General features: G+C 44.6%; 1 protein-coding gene across 1 annotated transcript in view; it reads left to right on the plus strand.

Annotated features, from left to right (window-relative positions):
* The first annotated feature begins 20,557 nt into the window (after positions 1–20,557).
* LATS2 (large tumor suppressor kinase 2) overlaps positions 20,558–21,594 on the plus strand; it is a 50,120-nt gene continuing 49,083 nt past the window's right edge. Inside the window, exon 1 of the mRNA XM_074915599.1 lies at positions 20,558–20,709. The gene's annotated coding sequence lies outside the window, so the exon portion shown is untranslated. The remainder of the gene's footprint in view (positions 20,710–21,594) is intronic.

Raw genomic sequence — 21,594 nt, forward strand, 5'->3', positions numbered from 1 at the left:
TTTTCTTCTTCTTTCTCTGTAAAGGCCTCAGAAGGACAACAAGTTAATAAAAACGCTTTGAAGATGATTTATTATTCTACAATATTGTGAAATTATTTAACTGTTAATGTGACAGTAGCACCGGGCAGTCTGCACAGCCTTGCACACGCTCCAGGTGAGGCAGAGCCTTGTAAACAAGCTGCCTCGTGCTTGCCAGTTTAAGACCTTGTTTAAAGTTGTTTGTGATGTGCCAAATGTTATAATTCTGCCATTCAGATGGAACTGTTCCACATCAGGTGTTTCCTGAAAGAGCATCCTCAGGATGCTTTTTTTTTTTTCAGTTTCAGAAAAAATGTTTCCAAGAATAACACATTAGGCAGATGAGCATTATCACTCGTATTTCTCTTACTTTTTGTTCATTTTAAATTCCTACAGCAGTTTGTCTGAAAACCTGCAGCTTCCACATACTTTTGAGAAAGAAACACAATTTGGCAGAGATGCTTACTCCTTTGTCAGAAATGTTCTCATAAAGCAAATATATTTGACTGAACTATAATATTTTTTAAAAACTGTGATTCATCCATAGTCAGCTGAGACAAACTAATACTGGGCAGCTAAACTGTACCTGACGCACCTGGGTGTGTGAGGGATTCAGAAGGCTGTCCACAGCGCTCCTGTGCTCTGCGACTGGCCCAGGCACAGGAATGGGGAACAGTGGGGCTCTTTCTTTCTTCCCTTAGGGTGCTGCTCCCTGCAGTGGGCACCAATAAGGGATGCCAGGAGTGTGTGACCCTGCCTGCGTCCCCGGAGTTGTGTGAGGAGGGAGCTGGAGAGCAGCTCCACGGCACTTCAGGCCAACCCAAGTGCAAAACTGTTTGCAATCTAAACCAACAAAAGAGGATGTGTTATGCAAGAGACGTCCAGCAAAAATTGTAATGACTGCTTGAATTTCACCTGGAACAGACCAGAACAAACTGGAACTTGTAATTGTCAGCAGAGGAAGACAGTTTCAAGTAAAGAAAAAGTAAGTCCTGGTCTATCCTACAGACTTATTTGCTTCTCTGTACAAATACACATGAAGGTGTGATGGTGAGATATACTAAATATTCTATTGATTTTTCCTGGTGGGGTAGTAGACTCGGTTACAAAATATAAAATTAAGGAAGAAATGTTGCCAGAATCTAAACCTGGATTTCATTAAAATGTGTTGTCATTTCTCTATAAAATACATCTGCTACAACGTTCCAGAAATTTTAGACACACAATAGAGTAATAAACTGCTTTTATAACTTGGGTAATGCTCTACCATAGATTCTTGATTTCCCCCCTACTGTTTGTATGAAATTACCTCAGTACAGAAACGTTCGTACACTGTAAGGAAGGAATAAATCGGTTGTCATTGCAATAAGTGGAGATTTTTAAAATTGCATATGAGATGTGTTTTATAGAGAGGACAACCGACATCAGAAGCTTCTCAGCCTGTAATTCACTGCAAATAGTCAGGTCAGCAGCATGGGCGCTTGCCTGCACTCCCCTGGAGCTGTGTTTCCTGGTTTTCCTTCACTGGGACAGCTCCACTACTGGAAGCAGTGGTGAGAAACCCAGTGTGAAGGTTCCTTTCACCGCTGGTGCTTTTCCCAGTTGCGAGTATTGCTGCCACCCATGGAGCTAACTTGTTTGCCCTGGGGACACGGATGCTGCTTGACCTGCAGCGCTGGTGGCTCTGAGGGCAATAGCACTCTCCTCCAAACACAGGCAAAGCCTGCATGTCCCCTCTCAACATCATTGTCTGGAAGACATGTCCTTAATATTGTCTTCCACGTTTCCTGAGCAGACAAATCCCTTCCCTGGCTGCTTCCTGGATTAATGTGATCCCATCGTTGAACATGACACAAAAGTCTGACAAGGGAGTGAGTGTCTTCATTGCATAGACACAGTACTGCGCGTGCTGTGGTGGGAACATTTCCATGAACAAGCATTAAGAGATTAGGTTGATAGCTATTCCAGTATTATCTTCCAAATATCTGTTCTTTTCCCTTCCCATGGAAGAATAATATTAAAAGACTCAAGGTTTTTCTCCTAAAGTAGAAAATTCCAAGATATCTGACTGAGTATACCGAAGCACATATATTTTACACACAGGTCCCTGGCAATGCTTCTCTTCAGCTTGCCACACATCTCTGGAAGTTTCCGATCTGTGGCACACACAGTTCCTATTGAAAGTAGTAGAAGGATAAAGATGCATCCCACACACCCAGAAATATCTGTTTCCTTCTCTGTTTTCTGCCCCAGGATGACGGATCTTAACACAAAGCATCTCCCCGTGTCTGTGGCATTTCACACGGATTCTTTAATGACAATGGAGCTGTTGATAAATAAATCCTCTCTGGTCAGCTGCTGTAAGAGGCATGTTTTATCTGGCTTTGTTCTGTGGCTCACAGAGTCCCTCAGAAGGTTTATGACAACAGTGCATATCCTTCATAACAAAAGTTCATGTCGTGTAAGCCGTTATATGTGTCCTGCCTCCAGAAGAATCATCATAAAGAGCTAAGCAAAACTTTTCTTCAAAATAAGTAGTTCCATGTGGAGCACAAAGCAAAGCCTCAGCACCCCGAGACAGCTTGGCTACATCACAGAAATGTCTTTTGTGGCTCAACGTCAGAAAACACAATTCTGTAACACTTTTTTTTTCCTCCTGAGTGGCCACTTATGACCAAAATATTCTGGCTTCAATAAATTACCTGCAGCATTTTGAATAGTGCAATATAAAGCCAAATTATTTTCTGAATGCTGTGTCATATGTATTGCAATATCAATTAACTCGGTGTTTTTTAAAGAAAGGAAATGTCCATCGCTGGGAATTTACAATATGTGAAGTTGAGTCCAGAATGAACTCTGACAACTTGGTTACCATAAGCTCCTCAGAGACAAAGTGCTTAGTGGAAACACTGACATAATCTTAATGATAGTGGTGGGAATAGTGCCAGTAAAACAGAATGTCCTGTAGGCATAATGTAAGGCAGAATCACTTCGGCTCCCCAGATCACAGTAGCTTAGAAAGAAAAGTGGATGGAAAATTTGTGCACACCTATTCCTTTGACCAAGAAAGAATAATCTCTATATGTATTGCTGACTATTGTTATCAGCGGTATTATATTCCATTTTGCACATGGTGAAAGGTGCTGGGGAAATTTAAAGGACATTTTGTTGCAACTCTATGAAGTCTTGCTGCAGAGCAATGGAGGCATGTTGGGGTTGTAGATGAGCAATCGCAAGGGCATGGACAGAGGTGCACACTGCAGCCAGGGTGCTGGCAGGAAGAAGTCACTGCTTTTACATTTCTTGCTGTTCCTTCCCTGTGAGCTCTCTTGGTAGAACTGATCATGGTGAGCTCTCCACAGGGTTATTACAATGAAACGGGTTAGAAAAGACTTCATACTTCAATTGTTTACAATAATCTCATTGCTCTTGTCTGGAACAGGCGAGGAAGGGTTCACACAGCCATGCTGGCACATCAGTGGATAGAGAGGATGGTGACAAAGGGTATCCCCTTGCAGTGGTCCAGCTGGAGTCAGAAGATGTACATCTGTCCATAACCTGGTGCTTTCAACTGACAAGCCGTACCGTGTGATATTTTATCTGACAGCATGATAGACTGTGACATTTCAGATTGCTGTGAACAGTGCTCTTTTTTTGTGTTCAGAAGATTTATAAGAAAGTGCAGCACTCCAAAGAATAAGTAAGTGCCTCACGGAATTGCTAGGGGGAAATTCTTGCAAATAAAGAAAGAAGAAAGAAGGAAATAAATTATTTAAAAAAGAAGTGGATTGGGAAAAAAAAAAATAAAAAAAGACCTTAGGTTGACACTACTTCACAGTTAGCTTTATGCTACAAAGCTAAGAATAATTCAGATTCATTTCTATAAAACTTCAGGGCATAGAAGAGCAGGAGTTATGGCTCTCCTACACCTCTTAGATTACATTTGCTCAGTATGAAGCAAGATAAAATATGCTCTGGTGCTTTATTTGGGCTTGAGGAATGCAAAAGCATAGTAATTACAGCTGATACACCAGTTTAATGCAGGTGTTCAGATTTTTAAAAGACTATTATCACTTAATGTTACCTTTAAAAAAGAGATCTCAGATTTTTCAATGAAACAAATTGACTAGAAAAAGAGACACCGTTATATGGAAGGAGGTGAAACTCTCAAATACAAGAATTGCAAAAATTCTATTATTAGAGGTATAGATAAATTCCCTGCCTTTTAGAGACAAACTCTTAGCTAAGCATGAAGGTTTGAAAATATAAAAGTGAAATACTGAGAACACAGGGAGTAGTTATTGCTAAATTTTTATGTAGCAATTCCCATATATGGGCTAGATCTTAAAACGCTGTTGAAGTACAAGCTTCTGGCTGCTGATCACTTGTTTCAGACTTGGGTCTGGCTTTACCCAAAAAAATATGGAGCGACTGCTCAAACATGCTTCAGCCAGTAATGTGAATGAGGTTCAGAAAGGATTTTACCCAAGACCGAAGATGAAATGATACACTGTAGAAGTTATTAATGAACACTAGTCAGAATGAGAGATACATGAGTGTTCATCCATCTTGGTCCCCAAATGAAGCGGAAAGATTTGTGTATTTGTGTTAACATAGCTTGTAGTTCTTCTTTGAACTATGGTCAGCAGATAAAAATGATTTGGCTCTTACAGCATGCAAAGCCATTATACATTCATTATTTTATGTTTAGATGGCAGATGAAATCTTTGGTCAGTCATGGAGAAGTTCTCACTCCATTTGCACTCAGGGATGCCTGGATTTGGATGAACACTTTTTCATACCGCATTCTTTGAACATCTTTTCTTAAATTGGTAATTTTTGGTGGTGTCAGTGGTGGAATGCCACCAAGAACGGGCTGTGCACTTGCTTCTGGGGGCTCTGAAGTTTATCCTCCTCCTGCTGTCTGTGGGATGTGAGTTGTACAGCTCCTTTAGCTCTGCACATGCTGGATGCTGACAGCTGAACTGCGGGAGATTTTACAGTTTCTTCAGGCTGCTTGAACAAGTCCTAGCTTCTGGCTGGGACAACAATCCTGTGATCCCAGCCATCAGGATCAGGATTGTGAGTGGCTTTATTGGGGACTAGCTGGCAGAGGTAACAGATGGTAAAAGGTACTTGAAAGCAGCTGGGCCTTGGTAGGTTTTAAAAATGTCAGGTGCAAATGTTATTGGTCCTACCTGTGTGTCACTGATGGAGCATGTGCAAGGCTGCAGGGACACTGGTGAAATGTGGGAAATTACACTTTATGCATGCTATTTCCTGGCCCAGCCAGGAGCACAGCCAAAGCTATGACAAAAGGCAATGCAGCCTCTTACTAATATCACAGCTTTTAAAAGAAGACACCCAGAAAAGATGAGTCCTGCTTTTCTGACTATAACAGTGCATATTTCATCCCAAACTACCTTTTTTTTTTTTTTTGCTATCAAAGTATAAACAAGCCCTCTGACTTCTTGGGGAGGAGTGTGCAGAACGCCAGGCTCTCTGCTTGACAGATGTGCAAAAACCTTTGCTCACTGGAGCACCGTAGCAGAAGAGGGGTGAGGCTGACACAGCGCAGGTGGGGTGTCTGTGTGCAGGGGACGTGGCCGTGGCAGGTCCCCAGGGAGTTCACTAAGTGGCACTGAGGCAGGCACCTGTCCTGCCACACCAGCACCACCATAGGGGACAAACAGGAACGTTCAGTTCTCCTCACTGAATAGACCATTCAGCTCCTGTGCTGTCCTCATTCAACTGAATAACACATTTCTCCCCTGAAATTATTTTGCGTTTCCCCAAAGGGTTCTTAAAATATCTGCAACACAAAGCGCAAAGGAAAAACTGCTGGAATTTGGTCCTGCTGAGGGTAAGGTAACCATATGAAGGATATGAGGCAAGGTACCATTTCATTGTGCTTTACTAGTGCTTGTAATTTACATCTCATTGCTCTCAAGGCCTCTGCTGGTAATATTTCCTTCTTCTAAGAATAGAGCTTAAAGGTATTTTAAGAATTCTAGTTGCCATGCAATTAATAGCGTAACACTTTGTTCTGAGAAAAAAGATTTGCTTGTTTTGAGCAGTAACAGTATTTTGCATGTAAAAAAAGGGGAATAGGGAATGTTTCATTGCCAGCACTTTTCCTTACAGGGGGATGAATCACTTACATTCTTGGCAACCAAGCTCAAATTCACAAGAATGCTCAGTTTGATCAACTTCCTTCAAAACACTAAGCTCAAAGTAAAGAGGAAAAAAGAGAGAAAGAAACTTGGATGGGTTTGGATGCGGAAGACATTACAAGATGGACATCCAAGCAGGAAGACAATAAATCTAGTGTACAAATTGTTTTGCCCAAAGCAAGTCACTGATGTGCTGTTACAGGAGGGTCCAGTCTAAATTAAGAGAATACTGGAAGGAAAAAAAAAAACAAAAACACAAGGAGGAAAAGAGCCAGAGAAAAGAAAGAAAACCCTGCCTATCTGGCAGACATGACGGATGTTGTGTCAAACATGAGTTTATTTGCTAACAAAACAATGTGAATTTTCAAGAAAAATTACCACCCTTCCCTTCAGAATGGAAGATTGTGCTGAAAAACAAAAGATGAGAATACAGTTAATTTAGGTGTGAAGAAGGTGCCCGTGTTCAGGCTGTGGTTTCACATGACAAAGGCTGAGGGTCATGGGGATCCTTCTTTGGCAGCAGTGCAGGGTGAACCAAGCCGTCCCCTGGTTGTTCCTCTCCACCCATGCAGTGGACCCCACGGAGGAAGGGATGGCACTGAAAATGGTCCCTTTTGGGTTTATTCTAATGGATTATTTCTCAGCTGGATTGGTTCCCTGGGCAGGTTCACCAAACAGTCACCCATGGTGCTGCGCAACATACCCAAGCAGCAGTGGAGATGACAAGGGGAAGGGCACATGGCAGAAAGGGAATGATGAATCTGGACAGGCGTCCCTGCTGCTGCTGTGCCACCTTGGCCGTGGTCTTCAGCGCAGCACCAGTCAAAGGTACATTTGGCCCTGCCGCTCACTTCACAGTCAAATAGAAGCTTCAGTGAGACCAGCACAACTGCTTGTTGGCTGAAGTAAAAACAACCCAAGCAAAACCCAAAACACTATTCAGTGTGGAATTCCCCTTTTTCTAAGCCAGGTTCTAGGTCACCCCATGGTCATGCAAACAGCTGTGTCTCAGTATAAAAGCATGACTGCGAGGAGCGGAAGAAGACAAGGAGGGAAGTACTGCTCCTCAAAATTATGTTTTTCTTCTGTGTATCTCGCTTAGTACACTTTGATTTCTCCCCACTCTTCACCCAGTGCTCTGCCACCCTGCAGCACTGGGGCTGCAGCAGGGCATAGGGCAGCGGCACTTCAGGATGCTTAAGATAAAGCATGAGACCCTGCAGCTAGCATAGGGCTGCTCTGCTTCTGTCCAGGGTGTCCCCCCAAAATATATGTTCACTTAGTAAGCCTAATGTGGGGGAAGAAAAATAACTGGGGAAGAATGAGAAGACAGAGGCTGAGAAGGGCTGGGCCAGGCCACAAAGAATGAGTACAACTTGAAGCAGGACCCAAGATACTGCAGCACTGCCAGTGTCTAATACCCTGGGCATCACATAATTGCCGTCGTGTCTTCAGGATCATGGTTTCAGTGTGTCGCTGGCTTCTGTCAGGCTCTGCAGTACCCGTGCAGTAAATCCAGTACTTCCTCTCTGAATCTATAATCAGATATGTTGCTTATATGTAGTAAATTCCACACTTCTGGGACACTGTGAATTTACTGTGTATTCACCAAGCAACCACATCCCATCCACAGAATAAGATCAGTGCTTCCTGGTCCGGTTTCCTGCACACAGATTGTACAATAGGTCACCACACGTCCTGGGGATATGTCCAAGTTTTCCACGTGTGTAGCCTTCCTATCCAAGCTAGAGTAAAGACAACCCTCAAAAATTTCTGAACAGAAAAAGAAAACACCTAGCAAATCCGGACACAGGGTAACCTCAAGTCAGAGCCTCCAACATGACATGAAACACTGGACCAAGCTCCCAAGGAGAGATGTGTGGAATCTTTGCACAGGAGTTTTTAAGAGTAGACAAAAATCTTCCATAGTGAAGAGGGACAGCCTAAACTAGATACTTCCTGGCCTTACATTCCTTTGATTTCCTGTAAGGAAGGACTGGTTTGACTCTCCCCAACATGGGGAATAGCAAGCACAGTCAGTCCTCTGCTCTGCAACCTCCTCTCTGTTTCTCCAGCCTCTTGCTGGGACCAGCACGAAACCCAGGACAGACACTACTCCCAACCTGACACTACTCCCAACCCAACAGGGTTGGGCACTAAGAAAGAAGAGTTTTGTATGCAATGAGTCTGTGTATTCATGCACGAGAGAAATTGTGGTGCCAATGGTGTTCTCTCGTAATGCAGAGCAAGACGGAAATGTGATGAAGGTTTTTTTTTTTCAGGATTAAAATAAGCAGAACAAGAGCCAGTTGTTGTTTTGGGGAAAAGGAAAGCAGTTGATGTCAAAACGTTTCACCGACTTGGCAAAAATGCCAAGCTGGCCCTGCCTGCAGCATACATGGACTTCAAAGGGCTTATCTTGAATAAGGATTAGAGGGAGCCAGATCGTTGCTTCCTACATGCATTCAGCTGAGGTTAAATGATACGCAAGGCTATACCCGAAGGGTTTGTTTTCCTTCTGATGCCAGCCAAGTTGCTGACACCTCTGCCTGCAGGTTTGTGGGATCAGTCTTGCTTTAGCTGCGTAGACCCAGAGGGAGCTCAGTTCTGACCCAGCACCAGGAAGAGTGGGTCACAGTCTCCCAGGCGGTCTCTTCAGGAGTGCTGCTCCTCAGTGGGAATGCTCTGAAACAAATGGTCAGGCCCCGGCTCCAGCGGTGAGCCGGCTGCTCAGGAGGGGCGTGTGGTTCTCAAACAGGATGCAGGCTGAATAACCCTCCATTCCTGAAGAGGGTGGTCCCCGAAGGTCAGGGCTGCCTTCAATGGTGTGGCAGTGTGAGAGGAAACTGCCTCAGAGGGCGCTTTCATAATGCTCGGGCTATGAATAAATTCAGCCTGTTGTACTCTGGGTTCCCAAGTGTTAGTCATCAAAAATGTGAATAGGAGAATAAGGTTAGGAAAAGAACAATTCTCCATCTGAACTTTCATTACAGGATGAACAGGGGTCCTCCTCCCCCCACACTGCTTTTATTTCAGACAAAGGGCTTTGCATCCCATGTAGAAATTCTCTTTGCTGTCTGGGAAGAACACATGGATGTAGGTGATACAAACCTGGTAAGACCCAGCTCACAGAATATCTGAGGTTGGAAGGGACCTCCTGAGGTGATCAGGTGCAAACCCCTGCTCAAGCAGGGTCAGCTAGAGCAGGTTGCCCAGAACCATGTCCAGTCAGATTTGCACATCTCCACAGATGGAGGCTCCACAGCCTCTCTGGGCAACCTGCTCCAGCTCTGAACGCACAGGCAATGACCAGAGACGTGATGTCAGTATAGATCATTCTGGCACTTCTCACCTTCATGGTAAATGATTAAATAGAAGTACAACCTTAATAAATGTACTTCATGTTCACTCACTGACTCTGGTTCTGATGAGGCTGGGTAGAATGATCTGGGACAAGGCTGATCTGTATGTTACCCAGTTGCATAATTATGCAAAAGAGACGGTCAAAGAGACAGTTGGGTGCTACATGGGATTAACACACTGTGGCCCCATAGGAACGCTCCTGGTTCAGGACAGAAGCGACCATTACCCCAGTCTGTTCTGTGCTAATTTAGAGGAAGGAGGGCCAAGGGCCTCTGAACCTCTTACAACAATAAATCCAGAAAATCAATGGAGATTTTTCATCCTTTAAGACACAAAGAATTTTCTGAGGATATTTGTCCATCAAGCTCCAGAAGGTGAGGAAACATACAGGGTCATGCTTTCTGTTCCCATGCTTCCGAGCCAGCACATTGCCCTGATTGTCACTGTTACCAGGGCATCTTCTCAGTTCTGGCAGGAGATCTTATCTGAAAGCTTACTTGAGGTACATTTAGGCTATCCAAGGCAGTTTTATATTGCTCAAGCTAAAGTCAGATGTTTTAATTAGCAAGCAAACACAGTCTGTCGCTTTCCTCTGTGTGACGCACAGAAATCTGTCTGCTTCCTCCCTGAGAACAGTACAGCATGTCTAAGCTACTGGCTACTATAATTACAAGGGGATAAGCATTTATATGGCACTATAAAGGTGAACTGGGTGCTTTGCAAATACAAAACCACTAATCTCATTCCCAAAGAATTCAGACTCAAACATGGTCCAGAAAAAACATGAGGCAATTGTCTAGAGGGAAAAAATGGATCCTGCAGAGATGAAGAATCACCAGGGCAGGAGATGTGAAGGACAGACCTGGAGAGGAGGAGTCCTGGGGTGAATAACTGGATGCCATTCAGAAACTCTGGAGTTTCTTTCCTAATCTGCCACGGACCTCAAGGAATCTGCGTACAAGTTCTCCACCCTGTAAAACTAATATTACTTCAACTCATGCAGCTACCAAAATAAAGGCAGACCACAGAACAGACGCTGGGAGGAGACGAGAGGTGTTGTTGCAGGAGAGCATCAGGAGGTACACAGCAAGATGGGGGGGAAAGAGAGAAAACATCTGAAGAGTGAGGAGGCAGGGAGGCAATGACAACATTAATAAACAAGATGGTTAGGCTAAAGGGAGTGCAGAGCCACCTGAAGAGTAGCTGCTAGTGAACTGCAGTAGCTGAAGCAGGTAATGGCCAGAGCATAGAGAAGAATTGTAGTCATGAGAGCAAGGACCACTTCAAGAAAAAGATGATACTAAGATAGAAGCTAAAAGCTTTGGATTAGGCCTTTAATGAGAGACTGGTCATATGAAATAAAAAGAAAGAAGAGAACCCAGAAAAAATAGATGAATATTTGAATCAGAACGAGCATGTAATAGCAGCAAGGATTTCAGGAGAAGAAATTAAAAAACCCACAGGGGTACAAAATTGCACAGTCATGGACAGAATAGAAAATCATTTCCCCGCTAGAAAGGTGCAGGCAGAATTGATAAGGTGCACTGGGGAGGAGGGTGGAACGATCAGCACTGCCATGTTTCAGGGGCCACCACACAAAAAACTCCAACTACACCAGTACTGATATCTGGTGTCACCCACTCTGTGCACACATCTCCTCTCATTTGCAGAGATAAGGAATTACCATGATGTTTCAAATGGACATGAAGAACAGCAATAACTCTGAAATTCCAAGTGGCCAAGAAAACACTCGTTGCACACAAATATAGTCTCTACTTGCATTTCATAACATTGCACAAGGCTTCTTAAAAAGTAATGTCTAAATCTGCACACCCGTATCGCTATGTACACAGGGGATGGCTAAAAAGATTTGGCATGCATAGAAATTCAGGACATAGCCTGAGCCTCCCCTCTTGCTACATACACAGCAAGGTCTTGGCATGGCGGAGTGCGTTAGAGCATTTGGAGTTATATGCAATTATATAAGAAGTGGAAAATAGATGGAAGAGCAATTAGACGGATTTTGTTTGGTTAAAGGGAGTACGAAGGAGCATGAAGAGTAACTGTAGATAAATTACAGTACCTGCAGCAAGACATGACCAGAGCACAGAGAAGATTTGTAGTCATGGTGTCACAAAAGCAAGGGTCACTTGAGGTATTTTGCGCGCTGTCATGAGTTGCAGCTTTAAAACAATTTGTTGTGAATTCTGTGTCTCTACTCACTTTGATATACGGTATAATAATATTACTATTCATGTGTTTATCACACTCCAAGATACATAGAAGACTTTACTCATTTAAGTTGCAGACTCAGAATGGTGATTCTCATCATAATCAAATTTTTTATTTTAATTATTTGCAAATCATGTATTATTCAGCCTGCACTTTTAGTGATTGGTGGTGAATAAGAGCTACCCCTGACATTCAGAACCTTTTTTCTTTAATCATGGAGTTGAAATTTTATGAACTCTGGCACAGTATGCAAAGGTAATATACAGCAGAGACTGAAAGAAAAGAGCTAAAAATTGAAAGTATGTTCAGGACTGCTGTGGAGCTTTTTAGACAGGCAAGTGTGTATTCCTGAAGTGAGCTAAAAGCAGTGGCTAGTGTGGGAAAAAAGTTCAAAATACATGTAGGTTGAAAGATTGTGTGGAAGACCAGGAGACATGCGGTGATAATGGTAGTCATCAAATGGGAACATGCGGTGATGAAGCATTTTTAGAGTAGAAAGTCTTTCTGTTTGGATCCTGTTTTCACGTTATATTATTCCATGATGATACTCTAGTAGATCATTAAGGACAGTTGGGGATTTTTCGCAGAGTCCTATGCAGAGGTCTCTCAGCATTTTCTCCAACAACTTTTTTGGGGCTGTAATCCTGAACTTAATTTCCATAAAACTTTAAAATGGACATGTGGCACATATGGATGACAAGTCCCAACATGCAATTTTCTGTTTCTATTGCAAATGCTGGGCAATGGTTATCCCCATCCTTCTATCCTGCTTGTGATTATGCCAAGTGATCTATAGTGTTCAGGCCAAGTTATTTTATTCATGCAAGTCACTCACCTCATAGACAATAGTAAATACCTTCTCTCAGGTTTCTGGTATCCTTCTTTGCTGATAAAGGTATGTAAACAAGCACAAAGCACACAGGATCTCAGCTCCCAGAGTACACAGAGGTGTGACTGTAGTTTTTCCTCTACTCAGTATCTTTCTCACTCCACCAAGAAAATATGTGAAGTTTGTTGACTGGAGCTTCTTATGCTGCTTTGAGATGCCTTGCCAAGTTGTATGTTAGCCCACTTCCTTCCTGCAGGCAATCCAAACAGGGGAGGCTTCCCTTGGAGCCCGGCCCCTCACAACTGCACCACACAGCTGCTCAGCTCTCAGGCCCTCTCTTCAGAGCCAGAAACGTGGTGGCTGAGTGCGGGGCTCAGCAGGAGATCTGAGAACGCGCCACTTCTGTGGGCAGATCTTGAACAGGAGAATGCTGCAACCCCAGTGTGCTCGGAGCTCAAGAGATGCTGTGAGCCAGCGGCTGCCGCCTGGCCCCGCTGCACCATAGAGCTGCTCAGCGCTGTCTTGCAGATGTGACAGGTGTGCCAACATAGGGCCAGCTCAACTGGCACAGTCACCATCAAAAGCCAGTTTATTTAGGAAAATGAGTTGCAGCAATAAGCCTACAGCACCACTGGAAAATTACTGTGTGTCAAAAAGAGGCTAAGGAGCAAGGATCTGGATTTCTGCAGACTATCTAGGGCAAGACCTAAATCTTACAGGTTTTCCTTAGAGCTTTGTGTCCAGGCAATAGCCTGAAACAAGACATTGGACATCTCTGCTGAATCTTCATGGTCTGTATCCCTTTTGATTATTTTTTTACTGACAGTATGATCTAGTTGCTGATGATGATTCAAGACGATGATTCAAGAGATGAGGTCCTGGCTTTGCTGTTGAATTGCTGTGTTCCTTGTGAACATTTGTGCAGCCTAGCAGTGTTTCTCCTTGCAACTTCTTTGTCCATCTTATCTGTAGAGATATAATATCTGCTCGAAGAGGTGGTTCCTTATTATGGAGGGTTTTTTTGAGAGCAATTTCAGCCTTCCAGTGCACCATCACATGTAGCAGGATGAACTGATACTTGCCCCATGCTTCTCTGGAATGTTCTCGTTTAGCAGCTGTTCCACACATGTGGTTGCTTTGCATTAGCATGGTCTTACTTCTGATTCTTTTTTTAATTTATGGTCATTTCTGTCTCCTACTTCCCATACTTTCTGATACAAAAGCAGACTTTTTAAAAACAGAGGTATAGTTTTTTAAAAAGCTCACAACTTCTCTTTATAGCTGACATCTATCCCTGTTTCCACTGTGGTCTTATTCAGTGTATCTAGAATATATGAATGCGCATAGTTCAATCTCTTACAGTTTGACTTCCATATTTTATATTGGCTCACCCTTTTTAACTTGTGCATTACTGATGTCAGCCTGCAATCTGTCTAGTTCTCTTCCTCTGCACTATGTGTCTTTTTCTTATCCGTGGTTGTACTTCCTTGCCCATCTGTACTATTATTTTAATTCTTTAAATACACATTAATAGTACTTCTGAACTCATGCCAGTGCCCATTTTTCTATGCCATGCCTTCCTTTACTCTGTTCCATGTCCAGTTTTCTCTCAGCATTTAATGAGTTGAAATTAATTTCTGTTATTTTTTTTTTTTCCTTTTGAGCTGATTTAGTCATAATAACAAGGCTTACAGGGAAAGATCCAAGTCTTGTTGAAAGATCTGATCCAAAGCTCATTACCATGGTCACTATTTTTTTGATAGTCTTCCAACTATACTGCCCTGCTTCTACAGACTCTGGCAGCTCCAACATCATCACAGAAGAGGAATGGTTTCCTCCAAGTCCCACATCTCGACCAAACCACATAATATGTTGGGAACCCAAAATGTGTTCAAATGATATCTAATCTGACAGTTTCTTGCCCTTTTCTGAAGTATTGCTTTTCCTTGTATCACTTTTGATAAGGCAGCCTATTAAAAAATGCTGACTTCTGGCTCAATTCTGGCTTCCCTTTAGCTGGGAGACAACCATTCATACGTTTGTAAACTGACAGGGTTATAGCCTGTCTAGTTTTATTTTCCAAGGATACTGGACTGTCAGTCCTCACTGTTGAAATCCTGTTAGTACATTTATTCCCTCTGGACGTACCTTCTTGTCCTAAGGAAGGACAAGAAGGATATTGCTAAGTTTCTAAGATGCGGACACCTTGAGGCTTTCTGAAATGGTCTTGTTTTTTGCTCTGAGAAGGGTTAGGAGTAATTGTGGTAAAATGCCTGTGACTCAGTCTGGTTTGCAACCAAATGGACGGACGTGGGTTCCCAGCTAACCCCGAGGATGCGAGTCTTGTGCATCCCCCTGCTGTGACTGCTGCGTCTGTGTGACATTTGCTCTCCCTATTGGCAAATATCTGGTAGATTTCTCTGGTGAGGTGTCTAGTTAGGTACCTTTCTAGTGGTGTTTTTGGGGAATGTGACACTAGCTTTAGTGACCAGGCATTAATTGCAAGCAGGTAATTAACTGAAAGTACCCATTTTCAAGACAGTTTTGTTCACTGTTACTTTGGGCTTCATTTGAGTAGCTTGCAGTCTCTGTCACATGTCATTTTTGTCTCTTTTTCCAGGGTCTTATCTAAAAAATCTCAGATTTCCCCTATGTATGAGCTACTCAGTGGACAAAGCATGTGTCACTTTATGCTGACGTAATAACTTATTTCTATATTCTCAGTGAAACAAGACATCATTTTTTTCTGCTTTCCAGACTTCAGATTTTCCATAAACCAAATATATCACAGGAAATAGGAGATTTCTTCTCCTGCACCGTTGGTAACAGAAAACAACAAAACACTGGATTCAAGTTAACAGTTGAAACATATTAAAGATATCTTTTCCTTGATAAACTCACTTCAGAATATGTTTTATTTATCATAGAGGTGACAATATAAATTCCTTAGCAGCCAACAGTTTTAAATTGATAGATCAGTCTAATGCAAAATGCAAATTTGATAGATACTTTAACAAATACTTAATTTTCTCACGGGAAGACTACACAGGAGGCCTTCTAAAGAGGTGCGGTAAATTACCAGAGAAATGAACACAGCTTTCTTTTAAATTAATGCTAAATTATGACACTGGGCTTTGAGGCAGCAATTTAACATAACGATAACTCACAGCAGGAGCTGTTCATCCAGACTCTTCCTGGTCTTTCCGTGGGAATCATTCCTCTTTCCTTACAGACAGGGAAGCTGAGGTTGAGAAGTGAAAGTGGTTTGCTGACAGTCCCAAAGTGGGACGGGGAGTGGAGAAAAGCTGATCTATGCTACCTTTGGCTCAACAGACCTGGCTACCACCCCTCCTTCCCAAATCAACATGAAATGTTTTAGTAGAGTGTCACCCTTCTGAAGCCTCAGATGGTCTCTTACGGTTACAAAATGTTTCACTGGTGTGTGTATGGGTGTGCGCAGGGCAGTCTGTAGTCTCCATGGGTGTCGTGGTCGTTCTCCCCACATGCTCTGGTGCTGCTTTCCCAACCTGTACTCCTCTAGGAGTTTCCCAGTCCCAAACCCTCAGCAATATACCAGCAGCTCTGGGAATTTCTTTGTATTTTCTTCTCCAGAGTACTGGAGAAGAAAAATGCCTCATTTGTTCCCTCAGGGTAGGGGTTCCTCACAGCTCCCTCAATTTTTTTCCTCCCCACGCAGGCATTTTGGGAAGCTACCCTTGTCCTCACCAGTTCCAGAGTGCCTCATTTTCTGTACCAGACCAAGGGCTTTGAATGTGCTCATGTTCCTCCCACACCTTTCTGTCTGGAGGGTGAATCATTCAGGGTGTCTGAGGCAGGAAGGGCAGAGCTGTGGTGGGGGTATTGTTATGCTGGGAGATGCTAACAGCTACTGTGCCAGGTCTTTGATGAAAAGATAATTACAGGCCAGATTGATGGTTGCTGGATGCCCTCACCAGATGGCAGGGCTTCATGTGTCCTGCATTACCCCCTTCTCATTTTCTCCAGGATCAGAAAGGCGCTGCCTACAGATCCTAAAAACATTTCCTAAAACTTTGAAATCAGTTGGATGTGATGTTCAAAAGCCATCTGTATTGCATCTGAACAAAGTGATGCCATCAAGCTGTTTGTAGGGACTTGAGACTTCGGCCAATTCATTCCCAAATGGAGAGCACAACTGGCTCGTGCTGGTGAAATTCCACACAAAGTTCTGACATTCCTGGAGTCCTCTCAGGCGCTGCCTGGGCTCCAGCTGCAGTCAATGATTGATATGCAGTGTGGGGCTGGGGGCAGAGTACATAGGGACATGGGTCCTTGTGAAATTCAGAGTTTTGAACTTTCTGTGTGAGGGCTATACAGGCAGTCTGAGCATCCAGAATGCCTTACCCAGCTAACGTGAGCCTGGGTTCATGTTTCCTCTGCGAAGCTGAGGCAGTTTCCCAGTCAGATTTGTCCTATTTCACCTACTTTTTGCTGAAATCAAATGTATTTCTGAAGTATTGGTTCTTATGTTTGCTACATCTCTGCTGCCCCAAAAGAATACTGTGATAGTTCTTGTAGACATAGACCTGACCAAAAAAAAAAAAAAAAAAAAAAAAAGCGCATATGTAAACCATAGTTAGAATTTGGTTAGAGTTCTTGAAGCAATGAGCCTAACTTCGAGTGCCACAAATGTAATTTTGTTTATATTCACATATAGGTTGTGTTGTGTGTACTGTGCTGGAGGACTCAGAACTCCTGTTTCTGTTTTGCATTGGTGATTTGGGAAGGATGATTCCCTAGTATCATTCTGCAAAGAAAATCAATATATTAAAACAAGAACATTTCAGTGATGTTTACCTAAGTCTTTTTTCCTTGCACATAATTAATTCTGTGTCACAGTGGCTTGATGTAGACATGTTGTCCTAGTGAAGCATGTCACTGTCAGCAAATTCTTTGTGTCTATATGCTCATACACACATATGTTCCACGTTCATAATCTTTTCATGTGTGTGTATGTATTCCTCTTTTTGAAAAAAGAAGAGAACTAGACATTGCTATTATACTGCTTTATCTTTCAGGTTTTCTGAATGGGTTCAAGCTTTTACTGGCTATCAGTATTGTCTAAAGAAAAAGTTCATCCACCCACATCACAATTATTTGGTTGCTAGGAGTATTTTTAGCAGCACGATTTTGTAATTGGTTCCAAATAAAATAGTTCAGAAAGAGTCACACTGCAGCCCAGCTAACGAGTATGGATGGAGAGGGGACGAGGCGACTCACAGCATTAGATGCGAGGGGATGGAGCTGCACAGAGCTCCAGCTTCCCTCACTGTCTCAGGTGGAAGGAGAAAGAATGTGAAATGGTGGAGCCGTGGTCCCTCCCACCTTACCCACATAGCGGAGCAGACAGCTGCCCAGGCGAGTCGGGAGGTGAGTGCTGTAATCACCATAGATCCAGCAGTCACTGAAGCAGAGCCAGGAATAAACACACTGACCCTTGCTCATGGTAGATTATTATCTCATGGTCTAGTCTGTGAACGGATTTACTCATACAGACAAATTGTATTGTTCATTTTAGGTATCATCTTTCCTTCTGGAGATACCTTACTGTGGAGAACGTAGTTGGGAGGAAAAGCTTGACTGATACACAGTAATCTCCAAAAACTAACAGAGATCAAATCATGTTTTAACAGAGTTGTATCACCCTACAGCCCAACTAAATTCCATTTCCTTAGTATTTTTGAGGAATGTGATTTCTAATAGCTTGGGTTTCTAAAGACTAAAAGCAGAAATAGTCTGTCTGTGGCAGACCAGCCAAATACAGGTACATTCTAGAGAGCAGACTGAAGCCATCTCTCCTGTACCTGCTGCTCTGCTGGTGGGAATTCAAACTCAGCATCTCTGTGCAAATGCGTGAAATTCAGAAAGTGCAGCTGGCTGGAACCAGGAGGTGAAATAGTGCAGCTGATTTTCATTCCCAGATGGATTGGAATGCAAAAGGAAAACAAAGAGTTCCAAAGGAGAAAAATAAATGAGAATATCTGTTTTACCTAGATTTAAGAACGTGGATGACAACCAAATCTTACGAAAGAGGCTACTAGCACAGAGTAAGCAATTTTTAACTTGATGCTTTTCCTTTAAACCAGCCTGAACTTTGTTGGGAAAAGGTCTCAAGCCATTGAGCAATCTCTGGTTTGGGCAATCAGTTGCTATGCTTCATCAGTGAAGCACAGCAGTAATTCAGAAAATGAAGCCATGCTGCATCTGCCATTTCATTTAAGATTTACTTCAGTTTTGCAGGTATTTGAAGATTGCAAAATGAACCACATTACCCTGCAGTATTCTGCCGACGTTGGAATCTGCTCTGAGCCTAATGGGTTTCTTTAGCTCCCCGGAGTCAGAGGTTTCCTTCCCCCTGCAATATATTCCAGTCAATTACGCTATTGAAATTCTGACAGTAATTCATGTACAGTAACTGGCTGCCCTCAGATGAGATGCTAAACAATTTCTGTGCACCAGGCTGCATTTTTCTCATGAAATGTAGCACTCTATTGGCAGTCACTTCTCTCAAACCAGCATCATTTGTAAGCACTATTGACAGTTTGCATGGAAAGCATTTGGGAAAAAAAAAAAAAAAAGAAAAAGATTATGATACACAAGCTCAGAGAATATCCTTGGATAGGACTGTCCATGACTAATATTACTTATAAAAATAGTCCCCATGGCTTGGAAAACGCTGTAAATATAGCTTCCATCCTGGAAAGACAGTTATGCACAGACTTCTCTTTATTTGTGCTCTTGGTCCTGCTGAAGACACAGGGACTAGTCACACGATTAAAGATGTGTCCTAAGTGTTTGCAAGACTTACATTTTCCCTGCCAGAGTGCCTCTGCAATGAGCACCTCTCAGCTTTGCAACAGGATTTCAAGAATTTTTAAGTATTATTTCAGGACGGCAGGTTTCTTGCATGTTAATGATCGAAAGATATAAGCATATATATAGGGAAGCTTACTTTCTTATTGCCCTTACTCCATATTAGTATTCCTTGGTTATGGCTAGTGTATCTGTCACACTGAGGGGTCAGAACCAAACCTCCTACATCCAAACATTGGTGTATTTGGGTGTGTGGGGATTACTTCTCACTGGTAATTGTCTTTATTAAAGACCACAGAGATATCTAGAATCAGAATATTCCAGCTTTCGTGAAAAACAGGCTCAGATCCAGGCAGCTCCATCCATAACGAGGTCAAACACGCGCTTTACATCCAAAAATCCTTTGCAGCTTGAGTTTGCGTTTTTGGATCCAGATGAGAATTCCCTGGCTGCCCTCCTCTGGCACCTCATAGCCCCCTTGACACGATAAAACACATGAAAAATAAGTAACACACACACACCCCCCCCCCCGCTCAGAACAAAACAAAAAAGCAACAAACCAGAAACCAAAATCCCGAACAGGCATCGACGCTTTTGCGCGTGTGTGTGGTTCGGAGCTCAGCGCGGAATAGCAATTATCCTCACAAAACTCACACCTAAAAATGAGATCGGGGAGTCGTCCGGGAAGGTGACGGGCACCTCCAAGCCGCTTATTTCAGCTCTTTTTACCTCAAAGATGCGAGGCAACGCCGTTCCCTCAGCACCTCAGCTACCCCTCTCCCCAAAACACAGCGCGCGGGGGGGGGGGGGGGGGGGGGGGCGGCGGGTGGTGTTGTGAGGGGAAAAAGTGCCGCAAACTGCCTGTAAACCAAGGGGAGAGCACCCCGAGGGGACCGGAGGGCGGAGGGGAGGCCGGAGGCCTCCCCTCCGCCCTCCGGTCCCCTCGGGGTGCCACAACCTTTACGGTCCCTTCCCGCCCTACAAGCCCCTCCCCCCGCTGGTATGCGCCGGGAGGGGGCGGGGGGGGGAGTGGAGTGACGCGGGCGCCGCGGGTCACGTGACGCCAATGGAATGCCAACAATGTAGCGAATGTCCCGACTGCGCCCCGCACTCGGCGCCCGGGACGGCCAAGGGGGAAGATGGAGACCGGCCCGCGCCGTCGGGGTCGCCGACGCCGTTGAATCGTTCCGTGACGGGACCCTCCTGGTAGGCGAGAGCGGCGGCGCTGGGCGCCCCGAGGAGGTGAGTGAAGGCGTGGGGGGGTGTGCGCGGCGCCGCGGTTTCCCCTCAACTTAGGGTGTGAGCGCTCCCCCCCCCCCCCCCCCCCCCCCCCCCCCAAGTGCTTTTCCCTGAGGGGAAAGTCGTGTGGAGAAGGGGGGAGCGCGAAGGCGGGTCCGTCCTTGAAGCGGGAGTGAGTGTTCTGTGTGTGTGTCCCGCTGCCGGGGGCAGCCTCGGCGCTCTGCCTGCGCTCTCCGACATTTTCCGGACTCCCGTGTGACAGCCCAGCCCTGGCGAGACGGGGAGCGGGGGGGGAGGTGTCCCGCCCGCTTGAGGCCTCTGCCCCAGGCCGGGCAGCCCGTTTCCCCGCTCCGCGGGCTGCCCCAGCAGGCCGGAGCTGCTGGTGAATGGCCGGAGTTTATTTTGGGAGGTTGCTGCCTGCGAAAGGAGTGGGGCTGGGGCTGGGGAGAAGGACTCGGGGCGCCCGCGTTCCCCAGGGGTACTCCCGGCCGGCGCGGGGGTTGGAGGCGACGAGGCTGGGCCGGACCCCGCCGGGGGTTGTCTCTGGAGGCGAGGGCGGGGGGAGCCGAGTGGGGGATCCGGAGCCCGCCGGGTCCCATCTGGCTGCGGCGGGGGCCCTGCTGTTCCCAGTCAGTTGAAGGTCACTGCCAAAATTCTGCACTTCGACACCCTCTCTTCTGCCTCGTGAGTGGTGTACGTGTTGAAATATCCCCTTCCCCGGCATAGGCACTCGCAGAAATGACGCAAAAAAACCCCAACCTTGTTTGGCGTGTCCAGGCTCTGCGGTCAGTTACTGCTGGTCTGCTGGGGATGGGGAAGGTGAGCTGTTTCCCACTGCGCTGGATTGGGCCAGTGCTTACGGCTGGCAGTGGGACCAGGCACAGTTAT

This window comes from Athene noctua, chromosome 1 (genome assembly GCF_965140245.1).
Source record: "Athene noctua chromosome 1, bAthNoc1.hap1.1, whole genome shotgun sequence".
NCBI lineage: Eukaryota > Metazoa > Chordata > Aves > Strigiformes > Strigidae > Athene > Athene noctua.